This window comes from Podarcis gaigeae, assembly GCF_964106915.1.
Source record: "Podarcis gaigeae genome assembly, chromosome: 1".
Taxonomy (NCBI): domain Eukaryota; kingdom Metazoa; phylum Chordata; class Lepidosauria; order Squamata; family Lacertidae; genus Podarcis; species Podarcis gaigeae.
The window spans coordinates 28,747,992-28,773,085 of record NC_139678.1 but is presented as its reverse complement, the minus strand read 5'-3'; the positions used below and the strand labels follow the sequence as shown (position 1 = coordinate 28,773,085).

Genomic DNA, 25,094 nt, shown 5'->3' with positions numbered 1-25,094 from the left:
GATTTTCTTTGCCCTCTGCCAGGTGGTCCCTGTACCTCCAGAGGATATCTCTGGGACCAGATACATGCAAAACATGCACTCTACCATTTACCTATGGTCCCTCCAATATATCAGGCTATTATTCCCACTAGGCAATGGCTTAGCTAATGTATGAGAGAATGAAAAAATAATGGGGAAATGCCCAGCAATTCTCAAAATGTTAGAAATAAAGGTAAGATGGGAAACATATAGAACATATAGAATGCAGGAATGCACAAATGCAAAACTACATTTCGTGGGTTGGCACCTAGAGCCAAAATTGCATATAGTCAAAACACACTGGGTTCAGTGGTGAGTGGGATTGCCAAAGTCCTTTTTCCCAGACTCCCACTCCCTCCCTCCCTCCCTCCCTCTTTCTTTCTTTCTTTCTTTCTTTCTTTCTTTCTTTCTTTCTTTCTTTCTTTTTGCCAAGCATGCAAAGCAAAATGCACACAAGTTAACTGCACATAAGTCATGGGGTTGCTTTTCAAAAAAACCAAAACAAAACCCCCAGCACTTATATATAGGCTTCTCATATAAATGTTCAACGTGTTTTTTGACAACTGAAGCAATGATCCATGCCAGGAATCAATATAACCTGTTTCTTCTTTTAGCTAAAATAAGGTTTCCATAGTGAGCAAAACAAGGTGTTCAAGCCTCTCTGTGCGTAGTTGGGACCAAAGGAAAACAGCAACTCATCTGCTGTCAGCCATTCTTATCTTAGCCCAGAGGTTAGGCAATTCTAAGGAAAAGGAAAGAAGAGAACTAATTTATATAGCTCCTGAATACAGGCAAACGGAAAGCCCAACCCTCAGGATAGTGGAGTTATTATTTGACTCCCCCCGCCCCCATCCCTAGGAGCAGGCTCAGTTTTTTTTAGTAGTAACTGATGAATCTCCCTATTTATGGCCCATGTTAGTTTTTGTCTGTGTCTTTTCTCTTTGGTTTCTGCACCCATCTGCAATTGCTACCTTTAAAAACCCACAAATATTTGAATTATTTTATACTTTCACCCCCTTTCCATGTCCTTATCTATTGCAATTTGAAATAACACTTGTAATCTGCTGTGTGCAGTGAGAGGGAATGCAGTATTTTCCCACTGTGGTTTCTGAGCCACTCAAAGCACACATGAAACCTTGGGTGGGGTGGGGGGGGGACAGACCAGGGAGGAATGACCACCCCCTTCATGGCCGCTTCTGAGGGCCCCTTTTACCTTTGAGAGCTATGAGTCTCAAAAGTATTGCCAATTCCCTACAGGCAGTCCCAGTTGAGTACTCTTCAAAGAAAGGTGGTCTCCAATAAGGAGCTGATCTTCTGTAAACCATTTCCCATTGCAAGGACTAGAGTTGACTTGCCTAGTGAAATGCAGTGATATAGTTGAAGACATCTTTTGCAATACTCTAGGCAATATTTCACTCTATATATTTCGTGTGTGTGTGTTTGTGTGTCAAACTGGAGATCTATCTACTTCACTGTCCTAATGGGCCAGTCTACTGTCTCTGAGCATCTAAATATATATCCTTCAAAAATCATGTCAGTAGGGAAGATCCATGAAAATGCTATTATGACAGTTCAGGGCTGATATGTATCCCTTGAGGGAAAAAGTAATATTTATTTACTTGCCTCAACAGAAGAAGAAACATGTTTGTTTGTTTTTTGTGGAAGGAGACTCCGAAATGAATCAGGCACTGAACCACCAGCCTTTTGTTGCATTCACAGGATTCTCCCCCCCCCCCCATTTTCTTTACTGAGCTTTCCATGACTGATAATAAATGTAGCTTTTCTCCACTATAAAATGGGGATAATAGTTTGGAGATGTTGTACAATTAAAACCAACGGGTTTATAATACAGAAAACCTCCTTTAGCTCAATACAAGTGTTTCCCCGGTCCCCTGAAACTAGAGAAGTGGACAACAAGGAAGGAGATCCCCTCTTCCATTTCCTATAAACATTAAGCCTGAAATTATGGGTTTCAGCCACACTGGAATGGCCTAGTACTGTTATGTGGAGGAACAGGGAACGTGAGTAACTTAAATCAGTGCAGCATCCAATTATCCTGCTATTGCAGGTGGTGATGATGGCACTGATATGAATGAGCAGACCCTGCACTGGAAGTTTGCATATCCAGCACAGGCCATGTTGTTGGCTTACCATTGGCATCTTGTTGGCCATTCTGTGATTAGGATGGGTCTTTGGCTTCATCCAGCAGGACTCTTCTTATGTTATTGTGCACACATTGTACGCTGTAGTCTAAACCACTGAGCCTCTTGGGCTTGCCAATCAGAAGGTCGGCGGTTCAAATCCCTATGATGGTTTGAGCTCCTCTTGCTCTGTCCCAGCTCCTGCCAACCTAGCAGTTCAAAAGCATGCCAATGCAAGTAGATAAATAGGTACTGTTGCAGTGGGAAGGTAAACGGTCTTTCCGTGTGCTCTGGTTTCTGTCACTGTGTTCTGTTGCGCCAGAAACGGTTTAGTCATGCTGGCCACATGACCCGGAAAGCTGGACAAACGCTGGCTCCCTCAGCCTTTGACTGGAGCTAACCATCCAGGGTCCTTTACCTTTTAGCTTTAGTCATTGTATACATTGATAGGATAGTGTAGATTCAGAAACTTCATGCTTCTTCATCAGGTGCTATTGGGAAGGAGAGATATGTAGAAATGAGGAGAAAAACATCGTCATGGAATTGTAAAGTGGCATCTAGTGTCATAAATGTGAGCTAAGTGGGCCAATTCAGGAGGGGAAGGTGTAAAAGCTAGGCAGGCATACCCAGTGATGTTTCAAGCTCACGTGAAAATTCTCATATTCTTGCACACTTGAGAAATGGTGGCAGATGATGACCTGCATCAGAAGTGGTTAACCAGTTCCAGTGGAAGAACAGTCAAAAGAGAGAGGTGCTATTGTAATAACCTGCAGTTTTATAATAGTATATATTTATAGTAGATTAATAAATGAGCAAATTAAGTTAATTTGGATGTGCAGAAAACATTAAAAATAAGTTTAAGGAACCACAGAAAGATGGGAAGCAAGTCAAGTTTTAAAATGTTAAAATGATTATAAAATTACTGAAATGTATACATTTAAAAGGGACATGGGTGGCGCTGTGGGTTAAACCACAGAGCCCAGGACTTGCCGATCAGGTCAGCAGTTCGAAGCCCTGCAATGGGGTGAGCTCCGTTGCTCGGTCCCTGCTCCTGCCAACCTAGCAGTTCAAAAGCATGTCAAAGTGCAAGTACATAAATAGGTACCACTCTGGCGGGAAGGTAAATGGCGTTTCTGTGCACTGCTCTGGTTCACCAGAAGCAGCTTAGTCAAGCTGGCCACATGACCAAGAAGCTGTACGCCGACTACCTTGGCCAATAAAGCGAGATGAGCGCTGCAACCCCAGAGTCGGTCACGATTGGACCTAGTGGTCAGGGGTCCCTTTATACATTTAAAAATAATAAAATATTTTTAAGAGGGGGGGGGTACAGTTAGGCTAGTGAAGAGCTAATCAAGGGGAGACATGATAGCAGTGTCCAAGTATCTGAAAGACTGTCATACAGAAACAGGAGCAGACTTTTTCTCTGTTGCTCCAGAAGTCAGAAGTAATAGGTATGAGTTGCAAGGAAGGATATTTTAGCTAAACATTAGGAGGAACATCTTAATGATAAAAGCAGTTTGATGGTGTAGGTGGTGGGCAGTCCTTGGCTGGAGCTACTCTAGCAGAAGCTAATCAGCCATCTGCACAAATGCTATAGATGCATCCTGATTGAGCACGACAGATTAAATGACCTCCCAAATGTCTCCCATGTTTGTAGTCCAACCATAGGATACATACATATTTATATAAAGTGTGGCCACTTTATATAAGAGAGACCATGCAGTGGAATGGTTAGAGTGCTGGACCAAGAACTCTAGGAGACCAGGGTTCAAATCCCCACTCAGCCATGAAGCTCACTGGAAGACCTTGGGCCTGTCTCTCACTCTCAGCCTAAGCTAACTCACAGGGTTGTTGTGAGAATGGAATATGGAGTAAGAGGGACCATGTACGCCCCATTGAGCTCCTTGAAAGAAAGGGAAGGGTATAAATGTAATAAATAAGTGTGAAGAGCATCTTTGCTGGTTCAAGCTGAAGATCTATCTAGCCCAGTGCCCTAACTATGGTCAGTAAGATGTCTCTGAGCACATAAAAGGAGAGCATGTTTGTGATGACAACTCCCTGTTTTATTACCCCTGGTGTCTGGTATTTAGTAGTATAATAACTCTGTACATGGGGCTTACATTTGGGTAAGAGGTGGACAACCTGTGACACTCCAGGTGTGGTTGGATTCTCACCAGCCCCAGACCACAGGGTAAATGGTCAGGGATGCTGGGAATTGTAGTTCAGCATCTAGAGGGCTGAAGTTTAGCTATTCTGGCCAATAGCCAATGAGATATATCCTCGCTGCATTGTCTAATCCTTTGTGGGGTTGGGGAAAATCTAATGGCCACGGAAATCATGGAGGTGAATTCCGTAAGTTAGCTGTGAATTGTGTGAAGAAAATGTATTGATTGATTGATTGAATTTATATCCCACCTTTCCTCCCTAAAGAGGGTAGGTCAGCAAATGCTTCAGAAGATGCAGGAGAGCCAAGGCTATTTCTAGGCAGAGAACTATGATACAGGCACTGCCTTTTCCCCTTGCCAGCAGAATAGAAGTGATACAATATAAACAGCGGAAGTAGCAGAATATCACATTGTACTTCCTTTTCCAAAATAGGACCATGGGGAAAGGGACACTGGGGAAATAATGCTTTATAGAGGGACAAGTATGTCAGAGGGCCCAGCAGTTCTTCCTGTTACATCTTAGTGACACTACCTATTTGCAACTCTCTTCTCAACAAAATGGCAATCTCTTTGGTTGGTCCTCATCCAAATGAAGGTCACTCAAAGAGCATGCCAGTATTAGATGTTGCCTTCCTTTAAACAAGAGCAGCTATTGAATTTGACAAGTTGAATTTGACAGACAGTAAAATATAGGCACTGTAAAAGACATTAACATGCTCCCTGACAAGCTGACAACCTAATGAGTTGTTTATTGTGTCCCTGGAGCAATTAAAGGAATAGTAAATGAGGCTGTTTCTCCAAGCAACTGGGAAATCTGCAGATAGAAAAGAAACTCATCTTGTGGAGAACACATACATATCAAATAATTACCCATTTTTTTAAAAAGCACACAGGAAACATAAAGTTTGAAGCATACATTTGTAGTATAAAGATAACACCACTCTTTGTTAGGGCCATAGTTAATTGCTCCCAATATTGTTGCCCCCTTCATGAGCTATGAATCCAAGGTCATTCAAAATAAATAAATCAGTGATGCACACAACAAAATTCATTCCACCTTTTGCCATTTTAAAGACTGCTTCCTTAAAGGTTCCGTAACATTTTTTTAAAGCAGCAACTTTATATTCCTGTCACCTGAGATTCAACAGCAGAGGCAGCAAAACAGCCAACCACCATTCCCTCGACCCCCAAATGATGCCAATTCTGACTTTTTCCAGGGCATTTTCTTTTGTGTGAAGAGAACATGGCTGCCACCATATCTTTGTTGTGGCTGCCATATTTTTTACCCCCAAATATGCCCTTGAATGACCCTGCATTCAAGTCATTTGTGAGTCAAAATGGTGTCTGTCTTGCTTAGAGCAGATCTGTATTGTGACCTGCATGCCATGCCAAGTGGCAGCAATATCATTTTCAAAAGCAAATAATTAAATATGTTTGAAGAAACTACCACAGCCATTAGGGCTGGTCCACCCATGAGACAAGGAGAGGCGACGGCCTCAGGCAGCAGGATCCACAGGGGCTTCATATCCCAATGTCCATCTTTCTCCGCTGCTTCCCTCACCCCTTGTTCCCTGGTGTGGAGGGAAGTGTCATTTGGATTCTGCCTCAGGTGCCAAATTGTTTTAGGCCGGCAATGGTGGTAAACATCCTACTGCATTAGGATGCTGCAACTAAGCGTGTTTGCACAGAGATGTGTTCCCTTGGAATCCACCAGCCTATATACATGGATTTAGGTTTCAAATACCAATGTGTGTGTGTGTGTGTGTGTGTGTGCGTGCGCATATGTGTGTCTTTTACCATGTTAAAGTCTACAGATCTGGCATTTTATCTTATCTTTATGACAGCAAGCATTGTCGTAATTCTTGTCCCAGAGTCTGTGAATGACATTTCTGTATTCACTTTAAGCAAGAGGGTATGCTTGAGGGTATGTATTAATGAAACAGAATTATGCTCCTTAAGGTGAAGCAGCTATTGATGAGACACACTTGTAAACTGTGGCCCCGGTTCAAAAATGTCCTTGCACAGCAGTGGGCTACATGCCTACAGAAGTGTTTTAAGGGCAGGGGGGAGATGGGAAGAGAGTGTTGACATCAAGCTGTGCTTCTGGGTAAAAAAACAACAACTCCCAGTGACAATTGGCCTGGGAGTTCTAACTTGTATTATTCTTCAGTTTGGGTCATAGCTGTACTGCAGAGGTAGAAGCCTGTTTCAGATTGAGAGCTAGATTCCCATCTGGGGCAACCTTCTGGTGATCAGTGGCGAGTGTGTGTCTCCATGCTGCCTGGGGCTGGTGTGTTTGTGTGCACTCCTGCATGCGCCAGGGATGGGGTGAGGCAAGATGAGAGACAGAGGACAAACAGAGCTCACTGCGCCCGTCCAGCCCCTGCTGTCACTGGAGCAACACCAGCCCCAAGCATCTTGATTGTTGTGCCCTCCTCATGCCGCCCTTCCTGGATCCAAGTCCTTGCAAGGCTCACAGGAGGCTGGTATTGAAGGGAGCATGGTTACCACATCCCCACATCCCTCCCCAAGCAACCTTGCAAGGCTCGGATGCGAGGAGTGTGGCACAAGATGGGTGCAACAACCACACACCCCTCACCAGCAAAGGCAAGACTGGGACTGAAGGGTGCATGGCTGCCGGGTCCCCACGCCGCCACCACTCCCAGCAGCCTTGCAATCTGGGGAGGGTGGTGCTGCCTGCCTGTGCAGGGGGGAGCCCAGTCAGCTGAGAGCACTAAGGGGGTGCAAAGCAGGTGCCCCCATGCTGGCACCCCCAGCGTGGCCCAGCCTGGTGGCTCCTCTCTGGGAGCATTGGTTCCTCTGACACCGGGAGAGGAGTGCTGGTCTGCGCCACACTGTGGGTGCCTGCGGGGGGGGGGGGTTACCTTCCAGGGCCATGGCTCCTCTGGCACCTCCCACGCTATGCCACTGCTAGTGGCCACATGCAGGGATGGATTAATCTGTCAATTTCGGTTCTGAGTTTCTCATTTTTCCAGCCTTAAATTTAGTTCTTCAGATTCCAGCAGAGATTTGCAAAACGTTTTAAATTCTTGTGAAAATTTGTCAGCGTATGAAATTTCTCCCAAAAAGCACATTTCTTTTTGTATGCTGTAATGTTTGAACCTTTGGGAGAAAACTTCTCTAATATAATTTCACTAAAATGTGCACATTTCTCCCCAGTAGATGCATTTTTGTGCATATTGTTTGGTTGTTTTGCAAAATTTGGAGAAGTGTGAGTTTCAAAGGATTGTTGTGTTTCAGTTCATGCATTGGTTTAAGAAGTGCAGATTAGGCAATTTCTCATTAGCATGCAAACAAAATTGTATTTCTCCTCGGTCGCTAGCCACATTCATGGGGTGGTTGGAGCTGGAGGCAAAAGCAGGCGAAGCAACATGTTATACACACGGCTACATGCCTCTTCATTCAGGTAACCAAGGGGCATTCTCAAAGACACACCCCAGCCAGGCAGAAACTCAGTGAGGGTGTACGCACAGACATTGTAATGCAATAGTAGTATCTAACAGCTGCAAACTATCCTCAGCTGAGACTGAGTTAGATTTCTTTTACCTAAATGCCATAATGCAGCCTTCACCAAGCTGGTGTCCCCCAGATGTTTTGGATTACAGGAGCCATCAGTTGTGGTATCTGGAGCTGATGGTAGTTGTACCACTTGAGGACACAAGCAACACTTGAGGGCACCAGGTGGGCAAATACCATCCTCATGGGAAAAGACTTGCCATACATTGCTACATATGGAAGACTCTGGGGGAATCATTGTAGCAGTGGGAACATTTATAGTGATGTGGGTCAGGCGTATAAACTGCTGTGATGCTTCACTTTCATTAAAGCTTATGAATAAGATATTCTGAACGAGGCTATGGGACCAGTTACACACTGAGTTTTTCTGTGTTCCCGAACAATTCACAGCCCTGCAATTCACAAACCAGAACTTTAGTGCTTCTGAGCTGTATCATAGATTTGCTACTCAGGGCTATTCAGAGTTCCTGAGTGACTTCACAGTTAGGCTATTAGGCAATTTCAGCTATTCAATATTCTTGAACTCCATTCATGGAATTCAACTATTATGAGTCATTTCTTTGTGTGCATTAGAACATCCTGCACTGCCTTGGGAACCCTTATATAAAGCAGAGGCATGGATTATTATCTAGTTGGGTTTAAAGTCTTCTTCTTCACTTTTCTTTTCATGAGACTTTTCCTGCAGGACTCACTGTTCGATTATTGGACCAAAAATAGTGATGGTGGGGTGCTCTAGATGTTTGGAGGTATTTGGTATTTGTGAATTCAGATACAAACTGACCTGATTCACACCCAGCAGACAAATGTGCAGATTAGAACACAGCTGCCTTTTGGATTTGCACTTCTCTCAATTTTGCAGTTCTCAGCTTAAAAAAAAACACCAAAAACCTACCCCCAAATGCATTTTGAAAATGCATACATTGAGATAAGATTTGTTTAGAAATGGATGTGTGTTTTGAGATAAAATCCATTTAGAAATGTGCATATTGTGAGAAAATTCATTCAAAAAGATGCATGTAAATGTGGGTTTTGATATACATTTGAGGGCAGGTTTTTTTATATATATTTTTACAGATTAATGCAGAAGTACATCAGAAACTGGACTTACAATTGCAAAAGTGGCATGGACTGGAAATAATCAGCCCTAGAGGAAATGTTTATTTTTTGGAATCATATTTAGTATTGTTTCCCCCTACTTGTTGTTGCTTTGCTGCCTATTTGATCATTGGATTATATAACTACATTATGTAACCACATGGATTTGGCTTCATTATGGCATCACTGAGTGCAAGTGACGTCAATGGTGCCACTTCAGAAAGTAAGTAAGGACGAAAATAAATGTACAGGTGGTCAATTTTGGATGATTCATTCAGAATGATTTTATTTCTTTAAATGTTCATAGTGGGTGAATATTTTATATATATATTTCTCCTCATTTCACACATTATTCTGTGACTAAAACCCACTCACTGAGAGAGGGATATATATATATATATGCGCTACATTTGACGCAAGTAACTTGCCATAGGTTGTGTGATATTAAGTCAGTGTTGAATGTGATAAGCAATAACTGCATCCTGGTCTTAGGTGAAACGATTTCCATTGGGGCATGTATCCATAGAAAGTCCACTGCCTACCAGCAGCATGTATGTAATATTACCTCCCACCAAGCGGGATTTTTCAATATGCAGTTAGATATGACTCAAAGTGTCAGGGAAATTCCAAATGAGAAATAGTTTTTTTGTTAATCCCAAGTACCCCAAAGTCTTCAACTGCATTACAATTAGTTCCTTGGGATCGATAGGAATCTCACATTTTGTCTGGAATCAGGACACCCTGGTTTTTAATTTTGTTTACTGAGTTATAATTTATCTTGAGATTGACATTCATGCTGCATGCTCTGTGCTCCAAACTGATATGAAAAGCAGTATTAACTGAGTAGTTGTTTAAAAGGGGCAGTTGCCTGGAAACTGTGTGTGTGTGAGTGTCTGTGTGTGTATGAGAGAGATTTGGATACAGTGCTAAACTCTGGTTTCATGGTAACTGAAGGAGTCTGCATGAACCTTGTGCTCCCAAGCTCCTCTCTCGAGACTCTTCCTCTAGTGTAGCCATGAGGAAGATTTCATTTGCTCCCACATTTGAACTAATCAGAGTTCCCCATTACATTAAAATACACACATGTAAGGACATGCAAAGAGCCTTTGCTAGATCACTCCAAGGCCTATCTAGTCCAACATACAGTGGCCAAGCAGTTGCCTATCAGAAACCTTCAAGAAGGAACTGAGCACTACAGTACTCTTCCTACTTAAGTATTCCAGCAACTGATGTTCAGAGACATACTGCAGTCATTAGGAGACATTGATAGCATTATTCCCAAAGCAGCCAAGCCATGGTCCATCAACAGAGAAAGTTGAGCAGATGCATAGAATCTCTGCCTTGCTTCCCTTTTATCCTTCCCACTCTTGATTGCTGCACCTGAAGTTTGCTCCAGTTGAACAGCTGTGCCTCTCAACTAGATCAGTGTTTCCCAACCTTGTGCCTCCAGATGTTTTTGGCCTACAACTCCCATCATCCCTGACCACTGGTCTTGCTAGCTAGGGATGATGGGAGTTGTAGGCCAAAAACATCTGGAGGCACAAGGTTGGGAAACACTGAACTAGATGAAGCAAGTGATCCCTGAGCCTAATCTAGCTGCATGGCCATAGCTTCCTCCCAGACGTAATGAGCCCCATGATCTCCACCTGGTCCACTAGTAAGCTGGGCTGTGCTCCCTTGCCTGCCTCATTCTCTTGGAGTTCACTTTCTGCTGTTCCCAGCTCCTCAAGAGCCTGCTGTGTCTGGTTCTGTTGTTGTGTCCACCTCCCCAGGCTTCTCTGAACTGCCGGCTGCCTCACGACGTTCTCTGGGGTCCCGTGAGTATCTCTCAAGTTCCCAAACTCCCCTTCCCCATTTTCAGCTTGTGCCAGTGTGTACTAACCATGCCTACATCCATTGCCAGGATCCTCTTCCCCTTCCTTGGTAACACCTAAGTCTAGTAACATCTAGAGGCCACAAGTTCCCCACTCTTGGTTTAAAGTAAACTTGATCCCCTAAGTCCAGACATAACTGCTAGCTATTTTTAATTTTAAAATGGAAACCGATGCTTGTAGTCTCTTCCTCACAGCTGCTCTAGTGAAGGGGAGGGGAAGAGTTGGGAGCCTGAGCTCATGCAATTCATTCACATAATGCTAAACCATAGTTAAATGTAAAGGGACCCCTGACCATTAGGTTCAGTCGTGACCGACTCTGGGATTGTGTAGCTCATCTCGCTTTATTGGCTGAGGGAGCTGACATACAGCTTCCGGGTCATGTGGCCAGCTTCTGGCGAACCAGAGCAGCACATGGAAACGCCCTTTACCATCCTCGCCGGAGCGGTACCTATTTATCTACTTGCACTTTGATGTGTTTTTGAACTGCTAGGTTGGCAGAAGCAGGGACCAAGCAATGAGAGCTCACCCCATTGTGGGGATTCGAACCGCCGACCTTCTGATTGGCAAGCCCTGGGCTTTGTGGTTTAACCCACAGCACCACTTGTGTCCCTTAACCATAGCTTAGTCCTACATTCAAGCCAGCCCAGAGAGTGGAAGCAAGCAAGCGAGTGAGGCATTAGCAACTTTCAAGTGTTTTTACAGATTGTCATAAAATATAAGATTCTTTATTGCTGGGAAACCAGAAGATTTTTTAAAGTAGTTCTATGATAATTTTGGGGTAGGGGTGCCTTTATGCCATCAGCTTCTATTCATTAGTAATTGTAACTGTGATGATATTATTCAGTTGTGTGAAATGTCTACCCTGGATCAGCCATCATGGATCTAATAATAATAGTAATAATAATAATAATAATAATAATAATAATAATAATAATAATAATAAATTTATTATTTATACCCCGTCCATCTGGCTGGGTTTCCCCAGCCACTCTTAGCGGCTCCCAACAGAATATTAAAAACATGATAAAACAACAAACATTAAAAACTTCCCTTCAAATGTCTTCTACAAGTCAGATGGATATTTATTTCCTTGATATCTGGTGGGAGGGCATTCCACAGGGTGGGCGCCACTACCGAGAAGGCCCTCTGCCTGGTTCCCTGTAACCTCACTTCTCACACCCATCAACGTAATCAGGTTTCTCAGAATGCTTAACCCTTGACTAGTTGAGTGGATTGTGTGAAGTAGCACTGAGAAAACAAGAGTGCAATTTTACACATTCCCGCTTAGAAGTATGTTCCATTGAATTCAATGACATACTCCCAGGTAGGATTGCAGCCTATAGCGTTTTAAATATGAGGTTTTGTTCTTAAAAAAATACATTTCTAGATTCTATGGCTCTGCACATAAAACAGAAAGCAAAGCAGCAATATGGCTTCTACAATCCTGGTTATGAAAGCTGTAAATAAATAAGGAAAACAAGTGCTGTTGTAAACAAGTACCGCTTGTGTGCTTCCCATAGGTATCTGGTTGGCTGTAGGGGGATTAGGATGCTGGACTAGATGGGACACTGGCCTGGTCCAACAGGCGCTTATTAGGCTCTGGTTTTTAAATAGCCAGCGGGCATTAAGTAGATACACAGGGAGGCCATTTTAAACTGGAAACATAGGAAGTTACCTTGTCAGACTTCTTGTCTATCTGCCCAAGTTATGCCTAATCTGGTCATGGCTCTCCAAAGTGACAGGCAGAGGTCTTTTGCATCACATGAGCCTCTTTTGGTGGAGGTGCTCAGGACTGTATCTGGGATCTTCACGCAAAGCATTGCCACTCACCACCCCACACTTAAGTGGAGCAACTCCCTCCCTCCCAAAAAAGCAGACCCCACCACTCCAAAGAAAGGAATAAAGAATATCAACAAGTTTATAACCTTGCAACTTGGGGACGTGGGGGTGGGAATTCCACCCCCCTAATATAAGAAAAAATGACAGAGAAGTGCTTTGCATACATCCTTCTTTCTTAGTGGCGCAGCAATAAAACTGCTAGGACATTTGCAAAGCTAAGCAGGGTCTGGTATGGTTTCATATTGGATGGGGCACTACATTCCTGCATTGCACAGGGTTGGACTAGATGACACTTGGGGTCCCTTCACAATAACTTTTTAGGGTAGGGCGCTTTTATTCCTAGTTTAGAGTGTTTGTGTATTAGATCGTGCGATAGTATTTTAAAAAAATGAACTGTTGTTCTTAGCTGCCATTGCCATTGGAAGAGATTTGCACAACAGTTTGCTTTGCTGTCCATTAAAAAATGGGATGCATCCCTTGGAAAATTAGGTTGTTTTTTTGTCCACAGCAGAGTCTGCTGCCCCATGTTGAATTAAGCCACACAGATTCAGGGAGCATGGGGGCTGTGAGATGGGACACACAGCCGCTGTGTAAATGTCTCCTTACTGCCAAAATATAAATGTCTGATTCAATATGTAGAAAATGCATGCTATCACAAGTCTTTGTAGCGTAAGCATAAAAAAAGAGAGAGCAACATTTGAAGTGGCTTAGCTGTTTTTTGTTTCAAGTGTGTGGAGTAGAACTTGAGATAGTTAAGGGCAGCGTTCTTGATGTCAACATTTTGTCGATGCTTTAAATGTTATGAAGGTGCACAGTATGGGTCTGAAACATGTGCTGACTAAAACATGTATTAAAATGAATAGGATATGAGTTTTGTTGAGATCTTCTGAATCATCATTGCATTGTATGCTGCTAGCCGCCAGAGGGCACCAGAGTATCGGTAGTGTTGCACCAAAGTCCTATTTCCTGCTGAGAGTAAGTCAAGAGGGGATTTTATTCACTGAAATATACATTCTGTTTTATAACATTGCTTCGGTTATTCCACTGCAGGAGAGTTATCACCACAGTGGTGCACCAGAGGATATTTCTCTCACTTACTGTCTGCCGCTCCTATGAGCTCAGTGGCAAGGACATATTTCCTGTTAAACCCTGTAAGGCCATAAGGGCTGGAACATGCTGATTCTAGAGCTGTGGTGAAATTGTGACAGTCAAGTTAATTTCTTTGAAAAAGCTAAAGAGAACTCTTTTGAGTTTTTCAGTCTAAAGCTGCACCAATACTTTTGGGTAACTGCCAGCAGTCCAGTGACCTGGCAGGGTCTACCTGCATGGAAACTGGCCTTGGTCCCCTCATATTGAGCAGGTGGGTCTAGGAGCTGCCATTTTCTTTTGTCACGAGGCTCTGGGAAATTTATATGGTGGCTCCCATCTGGTGCTTGCTTAGAGAGTGCTGCCCCAGAAGCCCCTGGGCAGTGTGTGGTTAAAGGTAAAGGTAAAGGTACCCCTGCCCGTACGGGCCAGTCTTGCCAGACTCTGGGGTTGTGCGCCCATCTCACTTAAGAGGCCAGGGGCCAGCGCTGTCCGGAGACACTTCCGGGTCACGTGGCCAGCGTGACATCGCTGCTCTGGCGAGCCAGAGCCGCACACGGAAACGCGTTTACCTTCCCGCTGGTAAGCGGTCCCTATTTATCTACTTGCACCCGGAGGTGCTTTCGAACTGCTAGGTTGGCAGGCGCTGGGACCGAGCAGCGGGAGCGCACCCCGCCGCAGGGATTCGAACCGCCAACCTTTCGATCGGCAAGTCCTAGGTGCTGAGGCTTTAACCCACAACGCCACCTGCGTAACCACCTGTGTGGTTAGGGATACCCAATTTCCATTGACCTTGGTGCAATTTATTGTTTGGATAAAATCTCCTCCTCCTGCTCCTCCTCCTTCTCCTCCTCCTCCTCCAAATCATAGAATTGTAGAGTTGGAAAGCAACCCAGAGGATCATCTTTTCCAGGGTTGCACAACTGGCGGCCCTTCAGATGTTGTTGGACTACACCTCCCATCATCCCTGATCACTGGCTATGCTGGCTGGGGCTGATGGGAGTTGTAGTCCAGAAACATCTGGAGGGCTGCAGGTTGTCCACCCCAATCTAGTCCAACCTCCTGCAATGCAGGAATGTGCAACTGTGTGGAGATTAAACCTGTAACCTTGGTGTTACCTGCTTCTGTTTCTGCTTCGGGCATTGACTACCACAAAATTGCTTGTCCATGCTGTGGTTTTTTAAATAATCTTAAAGGAATAGTATAGAGATCCTGTTATGTGGTTGTATGTATATGTATGACATGCTCTAACACATGCACATTTATGGGATTTTGAGTAGGCAAACGATAGAAAGCAAGGTCACAGTTTTTGTCAGAGGGCAAGTGAAGGCAGGACTGCAGCCTGACAATGATGTTCAGCCACGTAGCTGGTCCCATTCAGCATCCTCCAGGAACATCAGAGACACACTAAGAGCCCCTGCAGACTGGATTTTTCTGCAACAGATAGTTGATGCAGTAATAGTGCATTAGTGATGTTTTCATGATAGACCATCCACAACTTAATTCTGCTTCGTAAGTTGTTCTGGATGCTTCCCCAATGTTACAGCAATATTGCCACCAGGAGTGAAACAAAAAGCAATCCAGGACATTTGTGATGTACGAAGTTACAAGATTTGAGCAGAGAGTTGGGGACATGCACTGATTGGAAACAAAGCAGCATGTCCCCCTTGAAACTTGGGCAACCTCAAATATCATTCGAAAGTAGGATTGTGTATAGCCTCCCCAATAACATCACGAGCTCAAATAATCATGAATGCAAAATAAAAGGGATGTCTGGATGGACCCTATCACTGCAGTGCTGTGCATGTCTATTCAGGAGTAAGTCCAATGGGGCTCACTTCCAGGTGAGCGAGTATAGCATTGTAGCCCGAGGCGTACATTGCAACATGTTTAATCATGTCCATCTTTCTTCAGAATGGGTAGTAGGGCTTGATTACCCAGCAACAGACAGACATTATTATTGTTTGTTAGACTGCATTTTATTAAACGTTCCAGCTCATTCAGGGTTCTCTAGCCCTCCTTTCAGAAGCACTACAGGCATGCCTCAGAGGTTAATGACAGGAAATTATTGTCATTACATTGGCTCTTCAGAGACACCACTGCATTATGTTCAGCATATGAAAAAATGTGCTAAGGTGATTGCAGAAAGATGGGTGGTTTTTTGTTTTTTTATTAGTTGTAGAGTTGGTCAGGGAGGGGAATTGCCATAGTCTATAGAGATTTCATCTCTTTCTCTCCAGGCTCTCTATCTAGATGTGTAAGGGTCCAAAGTGTCCATTCCTGGCATTGGGTAATTGGTACAGATTGGGGATTCTGCTAGTTTACCGCCTGACTTGCTGCCCAGCCATCTCCCTGCTTGAGCTGACACAGCTGGTTTCAGTGGTGGTGCTGAGGACTCCCAGACTGCTGGTGTTGGCGGACTTCAGCATCCATGTTGAAATGGTTAGCTCTGGGGTGGCTCAGGACTTCATGAGGACCCTGGGGTTTTCCCAACATGCCATTGACCTAATTTACATGGCAGGTCACACCTTGTTTTATCAGCTGGGCAGAAGAAGGTGATCTGAAAGTGGGGGTACTGGCAAGTCCTTTGTCAGGGTCAAATCACTTCCTGGTGAAATTTAAGATTTCAGTACCTTTCTCCCTCTTCAGAAGCAAGGGACCTATGGGGATGACCCCGCCCTTAGAGGCTGATGGATCTAATAGTTTTGCAAACAGCCCTTGGGGATTTCCCGACTGATATGACATGCTCTGGTAACCTCTAGGTTAGATTACTGCAATGGGAATGCCCTTGAAGATGGTTTGGAAACTTTAGCTGATGCAGAATTCAGCAGCAAGGTTGCCCGCTAGGGCAAGATGGTTTGAGCATATTACACTGATCTTTGCCTGACTGTATTGACTACCACTTAGTTTCCAGGCCCAATTCAACATGCTGGTTTTGACCACCTCTCTCCATATAAACTAATCTGAACCCTGCAATCATCATCTACGTGCCCCCTCCATGAGAAGTCCTAAAGGTGACAACATGAGAACAGGGCTTTTCTGCCACCCATAATTTGAGAGCTATCCCCAAGGAGGCTTGCCTGGTGCCTTCATTACATATCTTTTGGTGCCAGACAAAAACGTTTCTCTATAACCAGGCCTTTGGCTGATTAAACATTCTATGGCTAAAAAAATAAATAAATTGTGGGAGGGAGGTTATTGAGGTTTTTTGTGGGGTTTTTTAGTATTTCGTATTCTAATTTTGTATTTTGATGTTATGTGTGCTCTTCGGATGAAGGGCAGTATACAAATAATAATAATAATAATAATAATAATAATAATAATAATAATAATAATAATGGTAGATGAAAGAAGCAACATGCAAAGAGAATATGAAGGAGCAGACACCAGGGCCACTGCTTCCTTCAACAACAATAATAAAATATTTAAGCAGGAACCCTAACAGCACCCCAAAAGGCACAGACAGAGGCCACTTTGCTGAATTTCCTCAAGGTGAGAATAAACAGTCAATAAAGTCTGTTTCCAAAAAAATTGGACAGTTATTTTTTAGAGGTTTGGTTATAATAAATTTAATAACCACTGTCTTAGGAAATTATACAAATTCACAGCTCAACTAACAGATAGATGCAGTGCAGCAGGAGTTGCTAATATGCTACCCTGGATGCTAGACTCCAGGCTGCAGCCAGAAAGGCCAGGGGCCAGGCAGTTTTAGTCGAACAACTGGAGGGGGCTGCATTGCCACTCCTGCAGTACTAGATTGGAGTCATCTTCTGTGATTGTCTAGGTCCTGATCTCTCCCAAATGTTACCCATACTGCACTTGAAAGGGCTGTGGAAAACAGTGCATTTAAGCAAAGTTAGTCCTTAACCAACAAGCAATTTTATAGCTTGATTCTGTAGACCACAACAATCAATAGGCAGTATTGAACTAAGTTTTATTCAGAATAGACGCACTGAAATTTTCTGGCCTAACTTAGTCATGTTCATTAATTTCTCCTCTCAGTAGTGGTTAGTTGAATGACACCCCATGAATTTAGCATGGTATTATTTCCCCCTATTTTTTCCCCTGCCACTTGGGATTTTCTAATGACAAAGGCCATAAATGTTGCCTTTAGCACCTTCAGGCATTCAGAGAAGGCTTTTTACGTGCACATTTCCCAAAATAAATGTTGATCTAAATATAATAGCACATTGGGGAGCGTTCATTACCACAGCTGGCTTGTCAGCAGAATCTGAGACCCCACGAAGGATGTATAAACACTAATATTTATATGCTCTTTATTGCTTTAAGTGCTGAGTGAATTAATTCTCACTGTGCTCCTGTGAGCAGTAGAAAGGAAAGGCACCACCTCATTCGTGGCCAAAGGTGCAGCAGCTGCTCAATTGTGCATAGCGGCAATATGTGATTGGGCACAGGAGATTTATTTGCATAGTTTCCATTGAAGAAGGTTTAGGGAAGGAGAGTGTGATAAACTAAGCTGGAATGTATCCTGGAGAGGAGGAGCCACTATCAGTGGTCGAGTACCAGCTTTGCATGCAGAGAATCCAAAGTTCACTTCACAATCTCCAGTTAAAAGATCTCAAGTAAAAGACCTCTGCCTGAATGTCTGGAGAGCCATTTTTTAGTAGGCAGTACTGGCTTGATGGGCCAATGGACTGCTTCAACATAAGGCAGCTTCATATATTTATATTAGTTTATAAGGCCATGTCAAGGGTTTCCATCCCTTGATTACAGTCATTTGTAGGACCATAGATAGATGTTTTATACCAGGGTCAGACTGTCCGTTTAGCTTTCTGTTAGCTATGCTAGCAGCAGCTCCTCAGAGTCTCTTGCATGACCTGTTTCCTGAGCTTTTATTTTCTTTCTTTTTCCCATTATGGAACTCAAGGCGGCACACATATGGGGTGGGATTCTCTTGACAAGTCCCATCAGCACATGTCCTGCATGAAGGCACCTGCTTGCTCAATGGGCTTTCTGTCTTCTCCTCCCCTGCCCCCCTTCCAGGAGAACCCCTAGAACAGCTCATAGTCGGTGGAGAGGGGGGATTGTTCCATCTGGCAGTCTGCAATATTTGTGCTGCTGGGACGTTCGCCATAGCACAGCATTGCATGCCACCCCTGTTCCCCCATCTGGACATTGACTAGACCTAGTCTTGCTTGGCTTCAGCAAGTTCCTGAATATGCATTCAGCAGCTAACATACAAAGTCATAGGACCCACTTAGTGAATATATTATGTGGTCAAGTCACTGTATGGTAGCAAGCAAGTTTCACGGTATACAAATCACTGAAATTATCCAGACAATACAGTAGACAACAAAACCGTTCTCCAGTCAAAATAGGGAGATATCTTCAGGATTAAAACTTGGTTCAACAAATGGAGAATAGGTATGAATGGCAGCTAAAGGCCCCATGTTGTTGTTGTTTAGTTGTTTAGTCGTGTCCGACTCTTCGTGACCCCATGGACCAGAGCACTCCAGACACTCATTAATATTCTTGTTGGGTTTTTTCTTCATAGGAGTATTGTTACTATGAACCCTGAAAATGTATTAAATTGATATGAAATTAAATGATTAATATTGGACCCCCTAAACAATATAGTTGAAATACCCATTGAATTCCATTGGATGCTCTCATACATCTGACAGCAAACGGGGGATTTTCCAATGGAACTCAACAGTGTCATGCAGATGCACTTCCACTCATATGATGATATGATGAGATTTCCCCTTGCTCTTCACCCTGCTGCAGCCCTTCTCCCACACACACTTTGTGTACCATTAGGAGCATAGGAAGCAGCCTTACACAGAGTCAGACCATTGGTCCATCAAGCTCAATATTATCTACACTGACTTTCAAAGGCTTGCTAGGACTTCAGATGGGATTCTCTCCCAGCATTACCTGGAGATGCCAGGGATTGCCCCAAAGAACTTCTGCGTGCAAGGCTGGAGCTTTACAACTGAACTACAGCCCTTCCTTGAGCTAAAGCCAATGACTGGTGGTTGCTAGCTATTCTCTTGTGTGCAGTGGCACTATATGGTCATGGCCTCAAAAATGACTGCTCTCTCTATTCGCAAACATGTTCCAACAGGCTTCTTAAGTTGAGATCTTTCCTAGGCTGTACTGGAAATGTTTTAAAACTTGTTTTTATTGCTTTATCACTTGTTGTTTGGCATCCATGGCTCTTTGGGGAGGATGGGCAGGATAGAAATTTAAATAAATGAATGTTGCACTTATCCAAATGCAAGTAAGCAGTTACCATTTAGAAGAGAGCATCTTACTTAAAGCTGTTCCTGTTTGTTTTGCTCTTCCAAGATTTTTCTTTCGCGAAGAGTATAATTTTACAATGTTTTATATTTTAGGGTGTGTGGAAGCCTGAGTATCCAGTTCCTCTCCCAGAAGTGTTAGTGTAAAGATCTGAAAGACCAACTAAGTTAGTTCTTGGTATGAGCTTTCGTGTGCATGCACACTTCTTCAGATACACTACTGTGTATCTGATACACTTCTGTGTATCTGAAGAAGTGTGCATGCACACGAAAGCTCATACCAAGAACTAACTTAGTTGGTCTTTAAGGTGCTACTGGAAGGAATTTTTTTTGTTTTGACTATGGCAGACCAACACGGCTACCTATCTGTAACTGTAAAGATCTGGTTTCTTTGGTGGCATTCACCAAACTGTTCAGTGCCAATACAAGCCCTTGAGAACCTGGTCTTGATAGACTTTGAGGTGTGAAAGCAATGGTTTGATCTTAACTGTAGAAAGGATGGGGGCAGACAGCAGCTCTAAATGCTTAATTTACACCAAACCTGCTGACTTATCCACAGAAACACATGCACAATGAGCTTTCAGACTACTGAGGCATTAAAAGTGGTCTTTATCAACTGGTGCCTAATTAAGTTTGAATGTCTTTCCTAGTTGTTTCCTTCTTCATTTCTGCTTGGGTTAGGATGGGAGAGATGTTAGGTGTGTTGCACTTGATACTATTTGGTTCAAGCCACCACATGTTTAGATAGGAAATGAACATCCAGATAATTTGCCATTCCACTCTCACTGCTCACATTTGCTTTGGCAGAAGTATCTGTCAATTCTGATCATTCTAGCTGATGGGAAGGTAAATGAATTTGGTTTTCCCAGAGAAATCTATACTTTGTTTCATAGGAAGAATGGAATTGGCATCCAGTGAATGGGGCTTCTGAGCTGATGAGAGGTTTAACGATGAGGATTACTGCAGCCTTGTAAAGGATTGAAGCTAGGAACCTAAATGTTGATTTTCTAAAATCCTGATTTGAATGATGCTTCCATCCCTCTTAAAGGGGTCATAGACCCCACATAAAAAGTGCAGTTCCCAGCATGGACAAATGTTATCCATCCAAATTCTGTACTCGTATTCCTTAGTCCTGATTGCTTTTCCTGGTCCTCTGGATTTCCCCTCTCTATAGTCCAGGCATATGCAAACTCGGCCCTCCAGATATTTTGAGACTACAATTCCAATCATCCCTGACCAGTGGTCCTGTTAGCTAGGGATGATGAGAGTTGTAGTCCCAAAACATCTGGAGGGCTGGGTTTGCCTGTGCCTGCTATAGTCCTTCTGAGATTTTCAGGAGACAGTTGCTACTCTATCATGATTCTACTTCTTCTTCACCCATGACATGGAATTGACTCTGGAATCCTATGGAACAGTGTAACTCAGATGGCTTTGAAAGGAGTTTGGACAAGTTAATGGGGTTTATAAGGCAATCAGTGAAGAGTAACCATGATGGCTGTGGTGCACATCCAGCACTGGGAATCACAAGTGGGGAGAGTCTTGTTGCACTCGGGTCCTGCTTCTGAGGCTTTTGCAAACTAGAAACAGCTCTTCAGAAGCCCCCCCACCTTTGGTGGGCAGAACAACCAATGTGATTCTTACCTTTGTACAGTAGGCTGTATCCCATCAAAGCAAAACTCAGGGGTTTACGCATACGCACATCCCTCCATCTTCCTTCCATGTAAGCAAGAGGCATTATTGCATGCATGGACACATTCCAGCCAGGCAGAAATATTGAATGAGAACCTAGATTGTGTCTTGGATGTGAAAAGTAGAATAAATTGCTTCATATGTTCACTTTTCCATAGATTTTTAGAGAGACTGGACAGGTATCTGTCAAGCAACCTTTTAGAGGATGTCCTGTTTTATGGAAAGCATTTGGATGACTCAGGAAAAAGTCAGGCTGGTCCAGGGGCTGTTCCCTTGCCAGGAGTGGGCTGGGAGAGGCCCTTGGGAAATCTATGCTCTCTCTAGCCTGCTGGTCAACATGCTTCTGCTGTTTGACTTTCAGGGAATTCTCAAACAGGTGAAGGTGGGATGTGGCAATTGTATGGATGTGGCCAGCTGGCCATAGGTCATGAGCCGTTGCGCAGGGAATTTCCACTTTGGCTACCGCATGCCCAGTAATTGCCTGAAGAGTGGCAGAGAAGTGAAAAGAATAGAAGCATAATCGTGAGGCAGTGAGGTTTTAACTCAGAATTTGCCAGCTTTTTCAGGCCCGTGTGCACATTTCAATGTGTAGAAACTGTTGCAGGCACCAAATACATACACAACAGCCAAGCACACACTGCAACCTATTATTCAGGCTACAATAGCATAATTATTTCAATTCTAATTTCAGCATGGAGAGGGAAACCTCAGGTTGCCAGGGAAGGCCTCTATGGGAGGAGCGTAGGAAATTGCATTCGTACCTTGTGTTTTAACCCAACTCAGGAGCTCCGAGTTCCTTATTCTGGGACAGCAATTCCTTATGTGAGCCTAATTCTGTTGTTTGGCACAGGAAAATAATGAAGTTAAAGTTAGGTAAAAGTGAAGGATTTTAACATTTCCTGTGTGCTCTTTCTTATTCGTTATGATGGAACAGTTGCTTCCTGTTTGCATGAACATACTCTCTTGATGCCAGCCTCTCCTGCCACCCTGCCAACACATTTGTAATAAAAAATCCAGGTCATTATAGCCTGAAACCACTTCTTCACTGAAATGAATCTTGCAGCGCAATGTATAAATTTGAATTTCAAATGAGTCCACAGAAGTTGCCTTGGGTTACTTTTTTTCCCTTGACAGTCTCTAAACCTACATCGGTCCCTCGGAATGTCACTGTGGACTCTACAGATTTGTCAGCATCCTCTGCTACCCCTGGGCTGACTAATGAGGCCAGGGAATCTGCTCTAAGGGCTCTCGACAGTTAATACAAAAGCCCCATGGCAGGGCTTTCAGAGAGGGAAGAGTTAAGGATAGAGGCTGATCTGGGAGGAGGGAGGCAAGCCTGGGAATGTTAGTCAGGAATGCAGTGCCAAGACATTAGTGGCGGTGATGGTAGTATTAAGTGGGTGGCTGAGGAGCTGTCATTTCACACCATGCTCTCAGGTGTTTCTGTGACTCAAGTATGCTTGAGTTGTGGGTACTTTGAATGACATGTCTCAGTGACTAAGAGTGTTTTCTGGCAGCAAGTAGGCAAGAGGGCCAAGGAATGATGACGTCACTGAAGTTTGCAGTGATCCAATTCGGTATACTGGTCTGTCAGCTTTCTTAAAGCATGCTGCTATTCTGAAGCAGGGCATTCTCCTGCAATAGTTGTTCTCCAGTTAGGTTTTTAATATGGTCCTGGGGAACTCCTATTGGATGCCCTGGCCTTTGGTCTATATGGTGTCCCTCGGGGTTCTGTCCTGTTCCCCATGGTAGCTAACATTTATATGAAACTGTTGGGAGAGGTTGTCTGGAGTTTTGGGCTTTGCTGCCACCAGTATATGGATGACACCAAACTCTAGTTTTTCCCCCTTTCCATCTAAATCTGAGGGAGCTGTTTTGGTGCTAAACCAGAGGCTGGTGTCAGTAATGGACTGGATGAAAGTGAACAAATAGAAGTGTAAACCAGACAAGACAGGGGACGTGCTCCTGGTCAGTAAAAAGGTCAATCAAAGGATAGGGATTCAACATGTGCTGGATGGAGTTATACGCTCACTGGAGATTCAGGTTCACAGTATGGGTGTGGATTCATCCCTGAGCCTAAATGCCCAGGTTTCAGCTTTGGCTAGGAATGTGTTTGCACGTTTAAAACTGGTGTGCCAGCCGAGCCCATTCCTGGGGATGTCCAATCTGGACACAGTGAAATGTGACTTAGCTACATCATATTTGGATCACTGCCAAACACTCTGTGTCGGGCTGCCTTTGGAAAGTTCAGAAACTTAAATAGGTCCAAAATGTTGCAGCCAGAATGCTAACTAGAGCAGGTTACATGAAGAACAGAAACCCCCTGCTAAAACAGCTTCATTGGCTACTGGTCCATTTCAAAGGCTAGTTATATCCTTCAAAACCCAATATGGCTTGGGTCCAGGCTATCTTAAAGGCTGTTGTTGTTGTTTGGTTATTTAGTCATGTCCGACTCTTCTTGACCCCATGGACCAGAGCACACCAGGCACTCCTGTCTTCCACTGCCTCCCACAGTTTGGTCAAACTCATACTGGTAGCTTCGAGAACACTGTCCAACCATCACATCCTCTGTCGTCCCCTTCTCCTTGTGCCCTCCTTCTTTCCCAACATCAGGGTCTTTTCCAGGGAGTCTTCTTTTCTCATGAGGTGGCCAAAGTATTGGAGCCTCAGCTTCAGGATCTGTCCTTCCAGTGAGCACTCAGGGCTGATTTCCTTAAGAATAGATAGGTTTGATTTTCTTGCAATCCATGGGACTCTCAAGAGTCTCCTCCAGCACCATAATTCAAAAGCATCAATTCTTTGGTGATCAGCCTTCTTTATGGCCCAGCTCTCACTTCTGAGAAAGGGTGTATATTCCTATATAAGCCTGCCTGGGCTGTGAGCTGCCTTGGTTCCTGTACTGGGAGAAACTTGGAAAATAAATGAATGAATAAAAAATAAATAATGCATGCATGCATGCATACATACATACATACATACATACATACATAAAATCCTCCTTTCTCCCTCCATTAAACAGGTACATTTAAAGTCAAATGAATGAACTCAATCTTTACTTAAGCTTCTTGTAGAGCAACAAGATAATGGGTTTTGAAAATGCTCTTTTAAAAAAAGATTTGTTTTAAAAACAGTTTGAAGAGCTAATAAAAATAACAAGAGGGAAAACATCCAGATAAGCCTAGATTGCTTCCCTAACCAAGCCAATTACTTACCAATTTTCATTTCTCCATTTAACTTTCAGGTCTATTTGCAACTTTCTCCTGGCTTTTTTCTTCTGTGGTGTGCCATCTGTGCTCCCAAACACTACCACTTATGAAGTATTCAACTAATCTTTCTCTAACTACCAGCTTTACCCATATACACATTTTTGCTTCCAGTCCCCCCTCC

General features: G+C 43.6%; 1 protein-coding gene and 1 long non-coding RNA gene across 29 annotated transcripts in view; both read left to right on the top strand.

The window, feature by feature from the left end:
* The window catches only part of LOC310845065, a 55,789-nt gene extending 33,089 nt beyond the window's left edge, over positions 1–22,700 (top strand). For both annotated transcript variants that reach the window (XR_014564441.1, XR_014564442.1), the window contains one exon: positions 22,642–22,700. This is a non-coding gene — a long non-coding RNA (uncharacterized lncRNA). The remainder of the gene's footprint in view (positions 1–22,641) is intronic.
* The window catches only part of NRXN3 (neurexin 3), a 1,202,656-nt gene that overhangs the window by 484,170 nt on the left and 693,392 nt on the right, over positions 1–25,094 (top strand). The gene's annotated exons all lie outside the window — the stretch shown is intronic.